The following is a 19,989-nucleotide window of genomic DNA, read 5'->3' as shown; positions in this document are numbered from 1 at the left end:
GGCTCCGTGGACAGACATGTGGGTGGAGAGGCACGGTCGCTGGAGAAAGACACCTGTGCTGTGTGCAGGGCCCCCATCAACTCCTTCCGAATGCAGCTCAGAGGCTTGCTTGTACTGGAGTCTTCCCACGCCCTCTGTGCCCACCCAGTCTGTCTTAGAAGCAGAAAGGCACAGCGAACAGGACACGGAAAAGTCCTGGAGGCCTGTTACGGCTGCTCTACCTTGCGAGCTGAGCAGGCTTTGGGCAAGTTCCTAATTTCCCTGAGCTCCACCGAGATTCCCCGATGAAAATGGGGGTGATGCTGTTATCCCAGAGCACAACTGGGGAGCACAGACGTAGGGTGTCTTCTGTTACGAGTTCTGACTCCCGAGTCCAGGCCTGTATGCCAGTTGGCCTGGACTTGGTCAGGGAACAGGGAAGCAACCCAGCAAGGGCTCAGCAACTTAGCATCTTAGAAGTCGGGTAAGTCAGCTAAAAACAATGGGTTGATCTGCCTCCTCATTTTACAAAATGATTTACATTCTGAATTCCTGGAATTAGGAATGGTGAGGGGCCCTGTGAATTTGGAAGACATCTTTCATCCGTGGATTTGGAGAGATACTGACTATTATGCCTTTTCTTAATGTTACTACCCTTTCCAGGGGGATTGTGAAGAGTCAGAACAAAATTCTACAAACAAAAAAATGTCAAGGACTAGAGTCCAAGTACCAGGAGGGGGAAAAGGCAAATCAATTAATTATTTATGAGAGATCAGTCACCTGTATGTCTCAAGAAGTTGAATGTTTAGGGTTAAAAATGATAATCTGACTTTGAGATCCTCTAGTCACATGGGAGGGGGAGGAAGGAAGAAAAGGCAAACGGAGGCAAAAAGTGAAGGGTCAGCTCTGGCGTCACATTTATGTGTCTATCACCTCAGTGACCCACCTTCTATGAATGTGTAAGAAAGGGGAAAACATGCAAGTTAACCATACTGTTAGTCATAGCAAAAGAATAATAGCAAACCTCCAACGTTGGGAACATGTTGAGTAATTCAGAGTATATTCACAATCTTGTTGAACATGAGATTCCCAAAGAGATTTGAGTGTTGTGAAATGATGCTTGTGACCTTGTAACTGGGTACCAAACTGTTGATAACATAGTCTGAATGATGTAAAACCACATCCGAGTGTGTGAACGTGCCATACGATTATCAGCAATAATATTAAAAGTTAATTCTGTTCAAAAAAAAAAGAAAATGACCGTGTTCTTTTGCTTCTCAAATCCATGGCTGTATTCTCATTCTCCTCCTAATTCTTCTTAATAATTATGGGTATTCCTTATGCTAGAATTTAGGTCTTACCTCTTCATTTATTTCCTTTTTTCTTACTAAATTATTCTTTTCAAGACCTTAGCTGTATTTTTTACTTTAATTATGTGTTTGCAAGCCACATTTTTTGCCATTAGCTCTGACTTTTCCATTACCTCTGAAATAACTTAGGGCTGCCATAACAAAATACCACAAATTGAGTGGTTTAAAACAAGAGAAGTGTACTCTGTCACAAATCTGGAGGCCACAAGTCTGAAATCAAGATGTCAGTGGAGCTTCAGTCCCTCCAAAGTTCCAGAGGAGACTCCTTCCTTGTCTCTTCCAGCATTCCTTGGCTTCCTTGGTTTGTGGCTACATCGTTTCAGTCTCTGCCTCTGTCTCACATTGCCTTCTTCTCTGTGCGTCTGTGTTCTCATCTTCTGTCTCCTTTGACTGTCTCTCTCTTAAAAAGACATCTATCATTGGATTTAGGGCCCACTTGGATAGTCCAGGATGTTGCTTAATCTTGAGATACTTAACTTAAATGACGTATGTAAAGGCTCTTTTTCCAAAGAAGGTGATTCACAGGTCCTGGGAATTAGGATGTGCACATTTCTTCCTGAGGATTCTCATTCAAGCAACCACACCAGCTGTAAGGAAAACACTCCATAGTCCAGTGACAAATAATAACTGAAACCAGACCTAGGTGTTGGACAGCAGAAGAGATGAGAGAGTAGAAAACCGAGCACACACGTCCTTACTAAAGTGGCCCGCCCTTTGTCAGTGCTAGCTACTGTTGAGACGAGGTCATGCAGACCCACTATTGCTAATTCTTCTGATAACCCCAGAGAAGCTCAAAATATAGATTTTTATGTGTTGGTAACTAATTAAAACTTTAAAAACATGCTTAGTAGGTAACACTGTGGGGAAAACAAATCTGCCTGTGGGTCAGATCTAGCAAAGCTATCACTTGTGACCTCTTGTTCCAGTCTGATGCTCAGAGAGAGGCTCTGATGAGAAGGCAGAGAACCCTCTCACCCCAGAGAAGACAGAGGTGCTGAATCTAATGTCAACTGAGATAGGAAGAAAGATGTTAATATTACCTTTGATTTGCTACTCTTTGCTCTTTAATGAGACACTCCATTTCTAAATCTGAAAGGTCGGCTTCCTTTTGATGTTCTCTGATAAAAATTTTAAGTTGAGAATTGTATAAAATACTTGCTGCATCAGTGTCAAGAGACTTTTGGAAGGCACTCAGATTCTTTTTTTTTTTTTTTTTTGGTATTATTGTCTGTTTCACTTTAATTTATTTTTGTTATATATATAAATGGGTATATTTTTAATTGAAAGGTAATTAAACTAAAAAGCCTCTTGATGAAGGTGAAAGAGGAGAGTGAAAAAGTTGGCTTAAAACTCAACATTCAGAAAACAAAGATCATGGCATCTGGTCCCATCACTTCATGGCAAATAGATGGGGAAACAGTGGAAACAGTGTCAGACTTGATTTTTTGGGGCTCCAAAATCACTGCAGATGGTGACTGCAGCCATGAAATTAAAAGACGCTTACTCCTTGGAAGAAAAGTTATGCCCAACCTAGATAGCATATTGAAAAGCAGAGACATTACTTTGCCAACAAAGGTCCATCTAGTCAAGGCTATGGTTTTTCCAGTGGTCATGTATGGATGTGAGAGTTGGACTGTGAAGAAAGCTGAGCACCGAAGAATTGATGCTTTTGAACTGTGGTGTTGGAGAAGGCTCTTGAGAGTCCCTTGGACTGCAAGGAGATCCAACCAGTCCATTGTGAAGGAGATCAGCCCTGGGATTTCTTTGGAAGGAATGATGCTAAAGCTGAAACTCCAGTACTTTGGCCACCTCATGCAAAGTGTTGACCCATTGGAAAAGACTCTGATGCTGGGAGGGATTGGGGGCAGGAGGAGAAGGGGACGACAGAGGATGAGATGGCTGGATGGCATGTGAGTCAGGGTGAACTCCGGGAGTTGGTGATGGACAGGGAGGCCTGGCGTGCTGTGATTCATGGGGTCACAAAGAGTCGGACACGACTGAGCGACTGAACTGAACTGAACTGCTTTACAACACTGTGTTGGTTTCTGTGATACATCAACATGAATCAGCCATAGAGAACCCAATTCTTTCTGTATCATTTCAATAGGGTTTTTAGGCTTGATTCTTTTTCTTCATGTTTTAAATGGCAGTGAAAATCCATTTAGATTTTTATTTTATATTTTAATTGAAGTATAGCTGGTTTACAATGCTATGTTAATATCTGCTGCACAGCAAGGTGACTCCTATATATACATACATATATATGTATATATGTATACATATAATATATATATATATATAAAAGGACTTCCCAGGTAGCACTAGTGGTAAAGAATCTGCCTGCCAATGCAGGGGATGCAAGAGATGCGGGTTTGATCCCTGGGTTGGGAAGATCCCCTGGAGAAGGAAATGGCAACCCACTCCAGTATTCTTGCCTCGAGAATCTTATGGGTGTAATAGCTTGCATCTGCTAACCTCAGCCTCCCAGTCCATCCCTTTCTCACTCCACCTATCCCTTGGCAACCACAAATCTGTTCTTTATGTCCATGAGTCTGTTTGGCAAGTGTATATTAAAGTGACTAAATGTCCCAGCCATGCTGATATGCCTTCAGTGTTCTGAATATGCTGTGCCCTCTTTCACCTTTGACCCTTCTCACCATTAGCCCTGTGCACTCACCTTCAATTCCCACTGGCTCAGTTAGCTCGTGTGACTTTCTCTGTTGATATTTCCTATGGCCCTAGAGCTGTGTCAGATTGTCCTCTTTCTAAACCCTGAAATGGTGATTTTCAGTGGGGACAGTATTGCTTCCAGGGGGATAGTATGAAACTAATGGAGACTTTTTTTGATTGTTTCACAATGAGGTGTTATTAGAATTTTGTGTGAAGGGAACCAGTATGCTGGCATAAGTGACAGTCTCACACAATGAAGAACTGTCCCACATTTGTATGACTTTTGAATGTCATGCTGAACATTTGCACAGTTAAAAGATGTTTGTACATACCTAATCTAGAACAAAACTCACTTTACATATAAACTCTATGTACTTTTTGCATCATTGATATAAACTCTGAATTTTCCAGGAATACAATTACCAAGTAAATCTAGTGAAGATGATGGTGTTTTTCATTTGGAACTTTCCTCAGGGAAAGGGAAACCATTTCAGAAAATCGTATTACTGACTGCAATGATGTTTGTGGTTTTTGAGGCCAGTACAACATGCTGGAATCTATGTGTGTAGCTGTCTCCCTCATGGTGATTTTACGTGTGTTAGTTCTGAATGCCATAACAGAATGCCATAGCCTGGGTGGTTTAAACAGTAGATATTTATTTTCTACAGTTCTGGAGGCTAGGAAGTCCAAGATCAAGGAGCCAGCTGATTTGGTTTCTGGTGAGAACTTCCTGTCCTGTGGTGTCCTCACAGGGCAGAGAGGTAGAAAGAGCCAGCTCTTTGGTGTCACCACTTATAAGGACATTAATACTTTAAGATCAGAGCTCCACTCTTATGACCTCATTTAATCTTAATTGTTTCCTTACTGCAATATAGTCACCTTGGTGTTAGAGCTTCAACATATGAATTTTAGGACTGACAATTCAGTCCATAGCACTAAGTATAGATAGAAATATGTAAGCGTCTAACTTACTCATAATATCTTCTAATGCATTCTTGCCTGAACACTTGTGTATTTAAATATGTCTATTTTTAATCTTTTTTATTTCTTCTTTATATTAATTGTATTTAGGGCATATCTTAATGTTTCAAAAATCTGTGTTCAGGATGTATGGACACTAAGGGGCAGGAAGGAAGGTGGCATGAACTGGGAGATTGGGATTGACATACGTGCATTGTGTTGTATAAAACAGACAGCTAATGGGAACCTGCTGTATAGGGCAGGGAGCTCAGTTTGGTGGGACCTAGAGGGGTGGGATGGGAGGTGGGTGGGAAGGCGGTCCAAGAGGGAGGGGACATATGTATATAATAGCTGTTTCACTTTGTTTTATAGCAGAAAGTAATACAACATTGTAAAGCAACTATACACCAAAAAAAAAAAAAGATACGTTAAAAAAATATGTGTTCAGATATTTTACATTATCTGCAAATTTTATTTCAGTATAGTAAAGGGAACATTACAAACTATTATAGAAAATGATGGTGGGAGAATTCCCTGGCAGTCCAGTGGTTAGGGTTCAATGCTTTCACTGCTGGGATCCGAGTTCAGTCCCTGGTTGGGGAACTGAGATCCTAAAAGCTATGAAGCATGCTCCACCTCTATGCAGCTATAGAGAGACAGAGAGAGAGTGAGAGAGAAAGGGATGTTGGGCTAGGTAAGGTTGATGATTACTATCCTAGCCCAACATAACCACAGTGCATTATAATTAGCTGGTTGCCTGTCTGTTTCCTGCACTAAGCTATACTCACATTGGGGTCAGAGGCAGTGCCTTGTTCACTGATATATCCTCCAATCCTGTTATAGCATATAGGAGGCTCTCAACAAATTTTTGTCATTGAAAGAATAAGTGAACGAATGCATATAAACACCATTCTGATCTAGAATCTATATCTTCAAGGATGTTTGATGGCCAGAACACCACTGAAGATTAATGATGCTTGTTTTAGCTAATCCTCAACAACTGGCACAAAATGGTGACTGAACCAATCTTCAAAAATAGTTTTTTCCTCCATATTAAGGCTGAATTTTCATATAGCTGCAGAAGATTATCTGTAACATTGATACCAGACAGAAGAGTGACACTTGTGAATGACTCTCTGGCATAGCTGTTTTTTCTTTGAAAAAGTCCTTTCTCAAGAGCACTTTTGCCCTTCAAAAAAATTCTGCTTTTGTTAACAGAAATAACTTTCCATGTGTAATTTACCCTCTTCAGTTGGTTTAGCTTACTATTTCACCAAGGTGGCCTTCTCTTTGGTCCTGCCCTAATACTGTGCAAATTTGCTCTGGCTTTAAAGATAGGATCCTTTCTGCCTGAAAATCCTGGATGAGAATTTTCCCTCTCTGTTTTATTCAGACATTCATTGAGACCATTAGCATTTTTCACAAGCAGTGTGAAACTATATTGTTTAATATATTTGAATAATATTTTTAACCTAAATAGTAAATCAATAGGTGTCTTGCTATAAGTTTGTGATAATTAACCATTTGTGCACTTAAATCCTCCACATGGCTCTTAAGATTTTATCTTGCTTTATGGTAGTAATTTCAGGAGTGAAAAAAATGTTATTTATTTCAGCTGGTATCTTCCCTTTCTCAGAATTCTTTATTTATTTAAAAAAATTTTTAGTTAGAGCATAATTACTTTACAATATTGTGATGGTTTCTGCCATGTATCAACATGAAGCAGCCATAGGTATACATATCCCCTCCCTCTTGAACCCTTCTCCCACCGCCCTTCCCATTCCACCTCTCTAAATTGTCCCAGAGCACTGGCTTTGTGTTCCTTGCATCATACAGCAAATCCCCACTGGCTATCTATTTTACATATGGTAATATATATGTTTCAATGCTATTCTTTCAAATCACCCCACCCTCTTCCACTGTGTCCAAAAAGTCTGTTCTTTATGTCAGCATCTCCTTTGCTGTCCTCCATGTAGGATCATCAGTGCTATTTTTCTGGATTCCATATATATGCATTAATATATGATATTTGTCCTTCTCTTTCTGACTTACTTCACTTTGTACAATAGGCTCTAGGGTCATACACTCATTAGAACTAATTCAAATGCATTGCTTTTTATAGCTGAGTAATATTCCATTGTGTATATGTATCACAACTTCCTTACACAATCATCTGAAGGCTTTTTTTTTTTTAGAATTCTTTCTTTTGAGGACAAACATTTGCTTATTAGAATGAGGGTATGAGGGTCCTGGGGAAGGCGAAGCACTTGGATGGGACTGCTCCCTGAGGACAAAGTGATGGGAATGAGGACTGGATTAAACTATTCTTCAGTGTTACTGGCTGAAGAATAGTTTGTAATGCTGATGAATAGTTTAATCCAGTCCTCATTCCCACCACTTTGTCCTCAGGGAGCAGTCCCATCCAAGTGCTTCGCTTTCTCCAGGACCCTAATAGTCTAATAAGCAGTCTAATAAGTAGTCTAATACTACTACCCCAGTAGTCTAATAAGCAACCTGGGTGTTCATTCTAAGGACTGCTGTTGAAGCTGAAACTCAAATACTTTGGCCACCTGATGTGAAGAGCTGACTCATTTGAAAACCTGCTGCTGGGAAAGATTGAGGGCAGGAGGAGAAGGGGATGATAGAGGATGAGATGGCTGGATGGCATCACTGACTCAATGGACATGAGTTTGGGTAAACTCCGGGAGTTGGTGATGGACAGGGAGGCCTGGTGTGCTGCGGTTCATGGGATTGCAAAGAGTCAGACACGACTGAGTGACTGAACTGAAACTATTCTTCTTCAAGAGCAGGGAGGTCACATAAGGGGAACTTGGGCATGAGAAGGCTGGTCCTGTGTATGGTCCAGCTGTTAAGGAACTATGCAGCAACCATTGACCATTGTCTCCTTCTAGACCGTGGGTTTGTTTTTCCTCAAACAAGTTTACCGAAAGTAACAAACCTTCTTCTCAGAAGAAGAAGAGGGCATCAGAGGATGAAATGGCTGGATGGTATCACCGATGCAATGGACATGAACTTGAGCAAACCTCGGGAGAAGGTGAGGGACAGAGAGGCCTGGTGTGCTGCAGTCCATGGGGTCACAAAGAGTTGGACACAACTGTGTTACTGAACAACAGCAACAACAGCAAACCTCATGAAAGGTTCTGAACTGGAACCACCCAGCTAAGCCACTCCCAGATTCCAGAAACACTGTGAGATGATTACTATGGTCTGAATGTTTGTATCCTCTTAAAATCCTAATGTCCAAAGTGATGGTGTTAGGAGGTGGGGACTTTAGGAGGAAATGGGTCATGAGGACAGAGCCATCATGAATGGGATTAGTGCCCTTAGAGTCTCCACAGCAAAAGAGACACAGATGTGTCTTGAACAGTCTTTTGGACTCTGTTGGAGAGGGCGAGGGTGGGATGATTTGGGAGAACGGCATTGAAACATGTATAATATCATATGTGAAAGGAATCGCCACTCCAGGTTCAATACATGATACAGGATGCTCGGGGCTGATGCACTGGGATGACCCAGAGGGATGGTATGGGGAAGGAAGTGGGAGGGGGTTTCAGGATGGGGAACACGTGTACACCGGTGGCTGATTCATGTTGATGTATGGCAAAACCAATACAATATTGTAAAGTAATTAGCCTCCAATTAAATAAATTTATATTAAAAAAATAAAAATAAAAGAGTCTCCAGAAAGATCCCTAGGTCTTTCCATTCTGTAAGGACACAAGGAGAAGTCTGTGACCCAGAAGAGGGCCCTCACCCAACCAAGCCATGAGATGAATTAGTTGTAATCAGAAATGATTTGTATCACTTTATGCTCAAGACCTTTAATAGCCAATGTGAGACCCTCCATAGCTTTTTCCTCTCCATCGTAACAACTGGCAATGTTTGAAGTGCAAACTCCACCATCAGCCTGGGTCAGATATGAGAAGATATATAGCAGAGCATCTGGCTAAACTGCAACTGACATCTAGCATGAGTGAAAACTACCTAAAACCCTTGTGAATTCAGAGTAGCAGCGTCTGAATAGCGAGGTTGTAAGGATTATGTCAGAAAATTAAAAGAAAACTTTAGATGAAACGGGCTTTCCAGGTATCACTTAAACAGTTCACAATTAGGCTACTAACAAAATCTTAGATAAAATGTGAGGCCTAGAAGTTTTGCCATCCATCAAATCTTACTTTTTATAAATTTGCTAATTTAGATTTTTTGGCTGTGCCAGTGAAAGGTGGAGTCTTAACCACTGTTCAGCCAGAGAATTCCCCATGAAACCTCAATTTGACCTACATCTAGACATTTTAAAAGCATAGAACAAAGTGTATTAATTTTTGTTCTTTGTAATTTGAAGTTATCTAATTTTAACAATTGCAGGAATGTATTCTTCATTTTTAAATATTTACTGCTGCTTTGCATGCAAGTTGTTGATCACCTAACACACTAAGTAATGTGTGGTGTATACGTAACCCAAACTGACAGATACAAACTGTGCAGGTAAGCAACTGATCTTGGAATCTCCACGCTGTTCTCCAGAGTGGCTGGACTAGTTTGCATTCCCACCAACAGTGTAAGAGGGTTCCCTTTTCTCCACATCCTCTCCAGCATTTATTGCTTGTAGACTTTGGGATCGCAGCCATGCTGACTGGTGTGAAATGGTACCTCATTGTGGTTTTGATTTGCATTTCTCTGATAATGAGTGATGTTGAGCATCTTTTCATGTGTTTGTTAGTCATCTGTATGTCTTCTTTGGAGAAATGTCTATTTAGCTCTTTGGCCCATTTTTTGATTGGGTCATTTATTTTTCTGGAATTGAGCTGCAGGAGTTGCTTGTATATTTTTGAGATTAGTTGTTTGTCAGTTGCTTCATTTGCTATTATTTTCTCCCATTCTGAAGGCTGTCTTTTCACCTTGCTTATAGTTTCTTTTGTTGTGCAGAAGCTTTTAATTTTAATTAGTTCCCACTTGTTTATTTTTGCTTTTATTTCCAATATTCTGGGAGGTGGGTCATAGAGGATCCTGCTGTGATGTATGTCAGAGAGTGTTTTGCCTATGTTCTCCTCTAGGAGTTTTATAGTTTCTGGTCTTACATTTAGATCTTTAATCCATTTTGAGTTTATTTTTGTGTATGTTGTTAGAAAGTGTTCTAGTTTCATTCTTTTACAAGTGGTTGACCAGTTTTCCCAGCACCACTTGTTAAAGAGATTGTCTTTAATCTATTGTATATTCTTGCCTCCTTTGTCAAAGATAAGGTGTCCATAGGTGCATGGAGGGATTTATCTCTGGGCTTTCTATTTTGTTCCATTAATCTATATTTCTGTCTTTGTGCCAGTACCATACTGTCTTGATGACTGTGGCTTTGTAGTAGAGCCTGAAGTCAGGCAGGTTGATTCCTCCAGTTCCATTCTTCTTTCTCAAGATTGCTTTGGCTATTCGAAGGTTTTTGTATTTCCATGCAAACTGTGAAATTATTTGTTCTAGCTCTGTGAAGAATACCATTGGTAGCTTGATAGGGATTGCATTGAATCTATAGATTGCTTTGGGTAATATACTCATTTTCACAGCAATCCCACTGTTGGGCATACACATCGAGGAAACCAGAATTGAAAGAGACACGTGTACCCCAATGTTCATCACAGCACTGTTTATAATAGCCAAGACATGGAAGCAACCTAGATGTCCATCAGCAGATGAATGGATACGAAAGCTGTGGTACATATACACAATGGAGTATTACTCAGCCATTAAAAAGAATACATTTGAATCGGTTCTAATGAGGTGGATGAAACTGGAGCCTATTATACAGAGTGAAGTAAGCCAGAAAGAAAAACACCAATACAGTATACTAACGGATATATATGGAATTTAGAAAGATGGTAACGATAACCCTGTATGTGAGACAGCAAAAGAGACACAGATGTATAGAACAGTCTTTTGGACTCTGTGGGAGAGGGTGAGGGTGGGATGATTTGGGAGAATGGCACTGAAACATGTATAATATCATATATGAAACGAATTGCCAGTCCAGTTTTGATGCATGATACAGGATGCTTGGGGCTGGTGCACTGGGACGACCCAGAGGGATGGTATGGGGAGGGAGGTGGGTTCAGGATTGGGAACACGTGTACACCCGTGGCAGATTCTTGTTGATGTATGGCAAAACCAATACAATATTGTAAAGTAATTAGCCTCCAATTAAAATAAATAAATTTATATTAAAAATAAAATAAAATTTTAGCATATGGTAAGGACTAAAGTAAAAAAAATTATTGAGATGTGTGACATATTTGTGTAGAAACACAATAGAATTTGAAGTTCAATGTGCAATGACTTTTTGTTTTTAAAGAAATGTTCATTAGATGATTTAATTTTAGAGATCTCTGTTAGAACATGGAAACCATTATACTAGGAAAGGAGTGAATATTTACCAATTAGTAAATTATATTTCATGTACATTAATCATTACCCAAGAAATGGTCAATTACCAGCTCTGTCCCTTCTCCCAGCTCATGAAATCTAAGGCTTATTTTTTCTAAATATCCATCATCTTCAAAGCTTATTTTTTCTAGATTCTAAATATTCATCATCTTCAAATCAGCTTTATGTTGTTTTCTCTAAATCATTTCTTAATTTCAGCTTGAGCTTTTGAACTCCTCTTTTATACCTGGCATTAATTTTTTTCCACAAACAAAAAGGCTGTTGATTGAAAATATCAATAACTGTGATGGAACCAGACCCACTTTCCTCTGCAGGCTGCTTCCTGATCTAAATTGTAGTCAACAGCATTGCAGGCTGACTGCCTTCAGTGATTATTAAACTTGTCCTTTTCTTTCCTTTAGAACTCTTATCAGGGAATGAAGATTGCACTAGATTCTTACTTGGAGATGGAAAATTCCAGCTACATTATGCATGCCAAATAAAGCAAAGCATCAACACCTCCCTGTCAGCCTTGATTGAAGGCCTTTAAAAATTATTTATTTATGTGGCTATGCCAGGTCTTAGTTGTGGCACACGTGGTCTTTGATCTTTGTTGCAGCATGCAGGATCTTTAGTTGCCTTAGGCGAACTCTTGGTTGCAGCACGTGGGATTTATTAATAGTTCCCTGACCAGGGATCAAACTCAGGCTCCCTGCATTGACAGTGCAGATTTCCACTGGACCACCAGGGAAATCCCTAAAAGCCATTTTTAAATTGGATCACTGAGTATAGTGAAGTGACACTCAAAAGGTTTCTTAATGACATAAAACGGAGAAGGCAATGGTACCCCACTCCAGTACTCTTGCCTGGAGAATTCCATGGACGGAGGAGCCTGGTGGGCTGCAGTCCATGGGGTCGTGAAGAGTTGGACACGACTGAGCGACTTCACTTTCCCTTTTCACTTTCATGCATTGGAGAAGAAATGGCAGCCCACTCCAGTGTTCTTGCCTGGAGAATCCCAGGGACGGGGGAGCCTGGTGGGCTGCTGTCTATGGGGTTGCACAAAGTCGAACACAACTGAAGTGACTTAGCAGCAGCAGCAATGACATAAAAACAAAACTTAATACATTTTAGCAATATAAAAAAGTCACACTGTTAAATCAAATGTGGATGCAGAAATTGATATTTATTTCTGGGAAAGTCATCTATTCTGATTGTCTCTTGTCTTTATTTATCCTCTACCCATCTCATTTATAGTTTAATTACTGAGTGATACAAATTTACCAGAAGGTCATTTTTTGGGAGAACAGAATTAAAAAAAAAATTGTATCTCAGCAATTGGAGTAAATATTTATATACAACAGATGATTAGAGATCCTACCTCCATTCTTTGTTCTGAAAAATGGAAATATGTAAAATGGAAGAATTCTGTTATCCATTTTTGCATTTTCTGTTTACTAACGTTTTTATTTGGACTTTCTCTTATTATTTCTTGACAGTTTTTTTTTTTTTTTCTGGCTGCCTCTAGGGGGCAACTTAACCTAAATTATCTTGGTTAAATCAGACTGCTATAACTGGAAAAATAATGTCAAATCTCATTCCACAGTTAAGATGATTGTTGTCTGGTGCAAACTTGATAGAATTTGTTTCTGTTCAAGGAATCAGCTTGAATGAAGTCATTATCTATAATTACAGGCATTCAAAATCTGTGGGGGCATAAAACTGTGATGCTTGGGTGGAGGCAGAGAAAATGAAGAGGGCACAGGTCAGTGTCATATAACTTCATTGTGAAGTTCACATCTGTTCTCAGATCGAAACTGGACACTTGGGAAGATGTGGAAGCAAAATTCAGAGGTGCACCACCTCACATATCTACCCCTATTTTTCTTGCTTAGTATGTAAGGACTCCAGTTTACTTGATCTTAAACAGGAAACCTGATTAACACATTCACCTTGACACTCTCAGTAAATGTGAGGTTCCATTTCCAAAATCGATCCACTTTTCCTTCATGGACCTGTTTTGTTTCTTATCTAAATTATTATCTCAGGTCTTTGTACAGTGAAATTCTTCTTAACATGTCAAAGTTATCTTCTCTCTTCTTTGCTTTGAATCAGCAAACTACAAGGAAACTGTTCCTATTCATCAGTATTATGTGCATTTATGTCTTGTATGGATGTAAGGGGGCTTGTGATATATTCTGATATAATTTGTAGTTTGAGACCATGAAGTGAGAGACATCTTTGTGGGTAAGATCATCTCATTATTGTTCTAAAGGCAAGTAGTGTGTTCTCAATAGAAGTCAGTACATGGACTGCAAACCTGTAGCAGAAAAAAAGGGGATTTTTCAATATAAAAAAAAGTAGATACCTAGGCATGAACTTTAAAAAATGTTTTATTTAAAAAATTTTATTTTTTTGTCTACACTGTGTGACTTGCAGGATCTTAGTTTGCTGGCCAGGGATTGAACCTGGCCCCCAGCTGTGGAGGTTCAGAGGCCTAACCACTAGACCACCAGGGAGTTACTGAATTTTTTTTTTTTTTTTTTTTAGCAGGAGGTGAGAAGGATCACTAATTTGGTACCCACTACAAGACCCAGAATAAACTGGGTTCTGCAAGCTTTAGAGAGGGATTCAGCTCTTATAAATTAACTTTTCCAGTTTCTTGTCATTATTGAAATCTTACCCCAGATTTTTCACAGATGAACTACAGAGTCAAGCTTAGGCCAGCATTTTCTGGAAAAAGTAACATTTCTGTGAGACCAGCTTTCAGCCCTGAAAGGGATGGTAAATTTGGTGGGGAAAGAGATGCTATTTGTCTTTCCTACATATTCCATGTCACATAGTTAGAAGATTCATAGTTAACAGCTCCACCCCTCTATCATGAGCTCAGAAGAGGCCAGGACACATATCAAGGACTAGTACCATGGTCAAGTAAGGCATCCAAACGTGAAACCTTGAAACCTAGATTTTTTTTTCCTATACTGTCTACATTCAGCTAGATTCCTGAGTATTTTCTGTCCATTCTCACTGCCATCTTTTCAGTTCAAATCTTTTCCATGCATTTTCTAGGCTTTGAGGTTAAACTTTAACAGATCCCAAATCATGAAGGTTTTTTATTGCTTTTAAGCCTCTATCACACCAATATGGAAACTATAACTTAAACTTCCCAATTAAGAGTGACTTAGGTTTTTTCTGGTTAAATTTTTCTTTTTTCTTTTAAAACAATCTCTTTTAGGAAATTACATGGTAGTCCAGTGATTAGGACTTGAAGCTTTCACTGCTGGGGCCTGGGTTCAATCCCTGGTTGGGGAACTAAGATCTTGCAAGCCAAAAATCCAGTCTCTTTTAGATAAAGTATCAGACTTCCAGAATTATTTCCTTTCCCTCTTCTTCACTGCTAATTTGGTGACTGTGTATATGATGGTATTCTCATGACCTTGGAAAGGCAGGTGTGATGGTTAATGTTACATATCAACTTGATGGATCTAAGGGTTGACCAAATAGCTGGTAAAACATTACTTCTGAATGTATCTGTGAGGGTGTTTCTGGAAGAGATTAGCATAAGATTCAGTGAAGAGTAAAGAGATCAACCCTCACCAATGTGGGTATCATCCATTCCCTGGGGCCCAGATGGAACTAGAAGGTGAAGAAAGGAGGTGGATTCCTTCTCTTCTTTTTGAGCTAGGATATCCATCTCCCACACTTGGACTTTGGAGCTCCTGGTTCTTGGGCCTTGGTCTCCAGGATTTACATCAGCAGCTCCGTGGTCCACAGGCCTTTGGACTTGGACTGAATTATGCCATTGGCTTTCTTGGTTCTCTAGCTTGCAGATTACAGATTATGTGAGCCAATTCTTATAATGACTCCTTTTATATCTATATATGAAAGTGAAAGTGGAGAGTGAAAAAGTTGGCTTAAAGCTCAACATTCAGAAAACTAAGATCATGGCATCCGGTCCCACCACTTCATGGGAAATAGATGGGGAAACAGAGGAAACAGTGTCAGACTTTATTTTTCTGGGCTCCAAAATCACTACAGATGGTGACTGCAGCCATGAAATTAAAAGACGCTTACTCCTTGGAAGGAAATTTATGACTAACCTAGATAGCATATTCAAAAGCAGAGATATTAGTTTGCCAACAAAGGTCTGTCTAGTCAAGGCTAAGGTTTTTCCAGTGGTCATGTATGGATGTGAGAGTTGGACTGTGAAGAAGGCTGAGCACCTAAGAATTGATGCTTTTGAAGTGTGGTGTTGGAGAAGACTCTTGAGAGTCCCTTAGACTGCAAGGAGATCCAACCAGTCCATTGTGAAGGAGATCAGCCCTGGGATTTCTTTGGAAGGAATGATGCTCAAGCTGAAACTCCAGTACTTTGGCCACCTCATGTGAAGAGTTGACTCATTGGAAAAGACTCTGATGCTGGGAGGGATTGGGGGCAGGAGGAGAAGGGGATGACAGAGGATGAGATGGCTGGATGGCATCACTGACTCGATGAACGTGAGTCTCAGTGAACTCCGGGAGTTGGTGATGGACAGGGAGGCCTGGCATGCTGCGATTCATGGGGTCACAAAGAGTCGGACACGACTGAGCTACTGATCTGATCTGATTTGATGTATCTATATGTATATTTATATATCTACTATTGGTTTTGTTTCTCTGGGGCTGGATCTTAGGGTATGTGAGTCTGAGATTCTGATATATATTGCCAAAATGTTTGCTCCAGAGGTTGTACTGTTTGCAACTGACCAACCACAGTTTGGCATGTTTGTTTCCTCTGAGATAGGATGGTAACACAGTGTTACCACACTTTTGGATCATTACCCATATGATAGGTGAAAAATGGTGTCTCACTGTACTTTTAAATTCAAATGTCTATAATGTATAATGCTGAACCTCAATCCAGGTCTTTGAAAGCCATTCATTTATTTTATTCTGAATGATGTCCTTCCCCATTTTTCTTTTTTTCCCTCTCTCCTATTTTTCTTTGAAGCTGTTGGTTTTTCCCTTATTGATTTGTAGAGACAAAAGCTAAGGCAGGTGGCACTAGTGGTAAAGAATCTGCCTGTCAATGAAGGAGATCTAAGAGACGCAGGTTTGATCCCTGAGTTGGGAAGATCCCCTGGAGGAGGAAATGGTATCCCACTCCAGTATTCTTACTGGGAGAATTCCATGGACAGAGGAGCCTGGCGGGCTACAGTCCATGGGGTCGCAAAAGAGTCAGACACAACTGAGTGTCTGAGCACACACAGGCATGCTAATGAAGGCAGCTTTTGTCTGTAATATATATGTCGCAAATATTTTTCTCAGTTATTTGACCTTTGACTTTATGCTTTTTTCCTAGGTAAAACACTTTTTATGACATGTAGTCATGTTTATCGTCTTTTTCTTTCTTTTTACAGTTTCTGTATTTTGTGGCATACTTGAAAGTCTTTCTCAATCTCAAGAAAAGTTTAAAAAACTTCATATTTTCTTTTAATGTCTCTATAGTATTATTTTTTGGAACAGAGAAAGGCTTATTGCAGAGGCATTCAAGGAGACAGTGGCTCATACTCACCGCCCCCCGCAACCCCAAACTCTCCAAAAGTTTTCAGCAAAGCATTTTTTGACTTTTTTTTTTTAAACTTTTTACTTTTTATTGAAGTATAGCCAATTAACAACGTTGTTGTAGTTTCAAGTAGACAGCAAAGGGACTCAGCCATACATATATATATGTCTCCTTTCTCCTCTAAACTCCCCTCCCATCCAGGCTGCCATATAACATTGAGCAGAATTCCCTGTGCTATACAGTAGATCTTGTTGGTTATCAGTTTTAAATATAACAGTGTGTTCATGTCAGTCCCAGACTCCCTAAGTATCCCTTTCCCCTATCCTTCCATCCTTCCTTCCCCCCTGTAGTATTCAATCATTTCCTTCAGATATATCCCAGAAATGGAATTGCTGAATCATACATTAGTTCTACTTTTAATTTTTGGAAAAATCTCCATATTGCTATTCATAGTGGCTGTGCCAATTTACATTCCTACCAAGATTACACAAGGGTTCGCTTTTCTTTATATTCTCAGCAATACTTGCTATTTTTGTGTTTTGTTTTTTTTTCATAATAGTTGTTTTTTTCACTTTGCTGATGCTCTCTTTTGCTGTGTAGATGCTTTTTAGTTTGATGTGGTCACATTTGTTATTTTTGCTTTTGGGATCAAATCCAAGGAAATATCACCAAAACCAATGTCAAGGAATTTACATCTATGCTTTCAGGAGTTTTATGGTTTCAGGTCTTATGTTCAATTTTTAATCAATTTAGAGTTGAATTTTGTGCATTGTATAATATAGGGGTCCAGTTTCACTCTTTTGTATTAGCTATCCAGTTTTCCCTCTATCATTTATTGAAGATATGCCATTGTATATTCTTGGCTCTTTGTCATAAAGTAATTGACCATATATGTGGGGATTTATTTCTGGGCTCTATATTCTGTTCCTTTGACTTGTATGTTTTAATGCTAATGCTATACTATTTTGATTACTCTAGCTTTGTAATATAGGTTGAAATCAGGGAGTGTGATTCTTCTTGTTTTGTTCATCTTTCTCAATATTGCTTTGGCTATTTGGTTTCATATAAATTTTAGGATTTTTTCCCCTATTTTTGTGAAAAATGCCTTTGGAATTTTGATACAGATTACATTGAATCTGTAGATTGCTTTAGATAGCATGCCTGTTTTAACAGTGTTAATTCTTGCAATCCATGAACACCAAATATCTTTCCATTTCTTTGTGTCTTCAGTTTATTTCATCAATGTATTATAGTTTTAAATGAATGGATCTTTCACTTCCTTGGTTACATTAATTCCTAAATATTTTATTCTTCATGTAATTGGAAATGGAATTATTTTCTTAATTCCTCTTTTTTGATAATTCATTGATAGTGTATAGACATGCAACAGATTTTTGTATATTGACTTTGTATCCTGCAACTTTATTAAATTCTTTTATTAGTTCTAACAGTTTCTTGGTAGAGTCTTTAGGGTTTCCTGTATATAATATCATCATCTGCAAAGAGTTACATTTTAAGTTGTTTTTTGATAACATTTCTGTGTAAGTTAATACTGTAAAATCAATGTTTCACTTTTTATTTCATAACAAATTTCTAAGTTGCTAAAATCTAAGAAAAAGTTGGTAAGTTATTTAAGCATTTGGATATTGGAAGGACTCATTGGTTATAAGAAGAGGAAAGATAAAATCTGGCTAAATTCTGATTCCAAATTCCACATTACATGTTTAATAAAACAGCACTGCCTGTGGATAGTTAAGGCATTACCCCTACCCCTATGTTCATTTTGATATTTGGCAAAACTAATACAATTTGTAAAGTTTAAAAATAAAATTAAATTAAAAAAAAATCAAAGAACACAATAAGTGACTTCCTATAAAGCAATCTATAGCAAGCTAAACATATATCCAATTACAAGTTAGATGATATCAGGATCATTTGTTGTACATTCAAATGATCAAGTGTAAATTTATCTTGAATTCATTCAACACCTGAAATCAGTTCTCTAATACTGGACTTCCCAGTATTATTTTCAGTGCAATATGTTATTATTGTTGCTTAGTTGCTAAGTTGTGTCCAACTCTTTTTTGATCCCATGGTCTATAGCCCACCAGGCTTCTCTGAGGAATTTCCCAGGCAAGAATACTGGAGTGGGTTGCCATTTTCTCCTCCAGGGGATCTTCCTGACCCAGGGATTGCATTGGCAGGTGGATTTTTTTTTACCACTAAGCCACCTGGGAAGACCCTTGGGGCAATATATCTACTTCTTATTTAAATAAGATATTCAAAATTGACTTCTCAGATTCACAATGTTGTGATTTTGTCTTCAAAGGACTAAGAATTGTTTTACAATTAATTTTATTTAAACATTGAAACCAAAGTTAAGAGTTTTGAGAAATAGAATGCGTACTTTGGCACAAAGACCATCTGAAGCCATTTGGAGATTCTTTCTATGTAAACAACTTAGAACGTTGTACGTAGGGATGAGTTTTTCATGGTCCTATTGTCAATAGATAGTTTCACTGCAAATGTTTATATTATACTGTGTATGTGCTGTGATAAGTCACTTTAGTCATGTCTGACTCTATGCAACCCTATGGACTGTAGGCCCCTGTGTTTATGGGATTCTCCAGGCAAGAATACTGGAGTGGGTTGCAGTGTCATCCTGCAGGGGATCCTCCTGACCCAGGGATCAAACCCATATCTCCTGAGTCCCCTGCACTGCGGGGGATTCTTTACTGCTGAGCCACCATTGAAGCCTATATATAATATTACGTGTTGCTTAACTCTTGCCTTCTTAAGAAAGTGACTTCAGGCAGTGATGATGAGTCACTTTTCTGAGTGTTATGTTGCTGAGTTTGCTAAGGAGAGGATTGTTTGCATGTGAGGAGGAGGGGTCAGATGGAGGTGGGAGAGAGGACTATAAGAAGACCCAGGACTGACAGGTAAAATAAATGAGGACTCTTTAAAGAGTAGTTTTACTTCAAAGCTTCTAGGAACACTTCAGATCCCGTGGCCCAGGGGACTTCTAAGCCAATAGTAT

The sequence above is a fragment of the Bos indicus genome, chromosome 9 (genome assembly GCF_029378745.1).
Source record: "Bos indicus isolate NIAB-ARS_2022 breed Sahiwal x Tharparkar chromosome 9, NIAB-ARS_B.indTharparkar_mat_pri_1.0, whole genome shotgun sequence".
NCBI classification, from domain to species: domain Eukaryota; kingdom Metazoa; phylum Chordata; class Mammalia; order Artiodactyla; family Bovidae; genus Bos; species Bos indicus.
The sequence above is the reverse complement of the archived record's forward strand: the minus strand, read 5'-3'. Positions refer to the sequence as shown.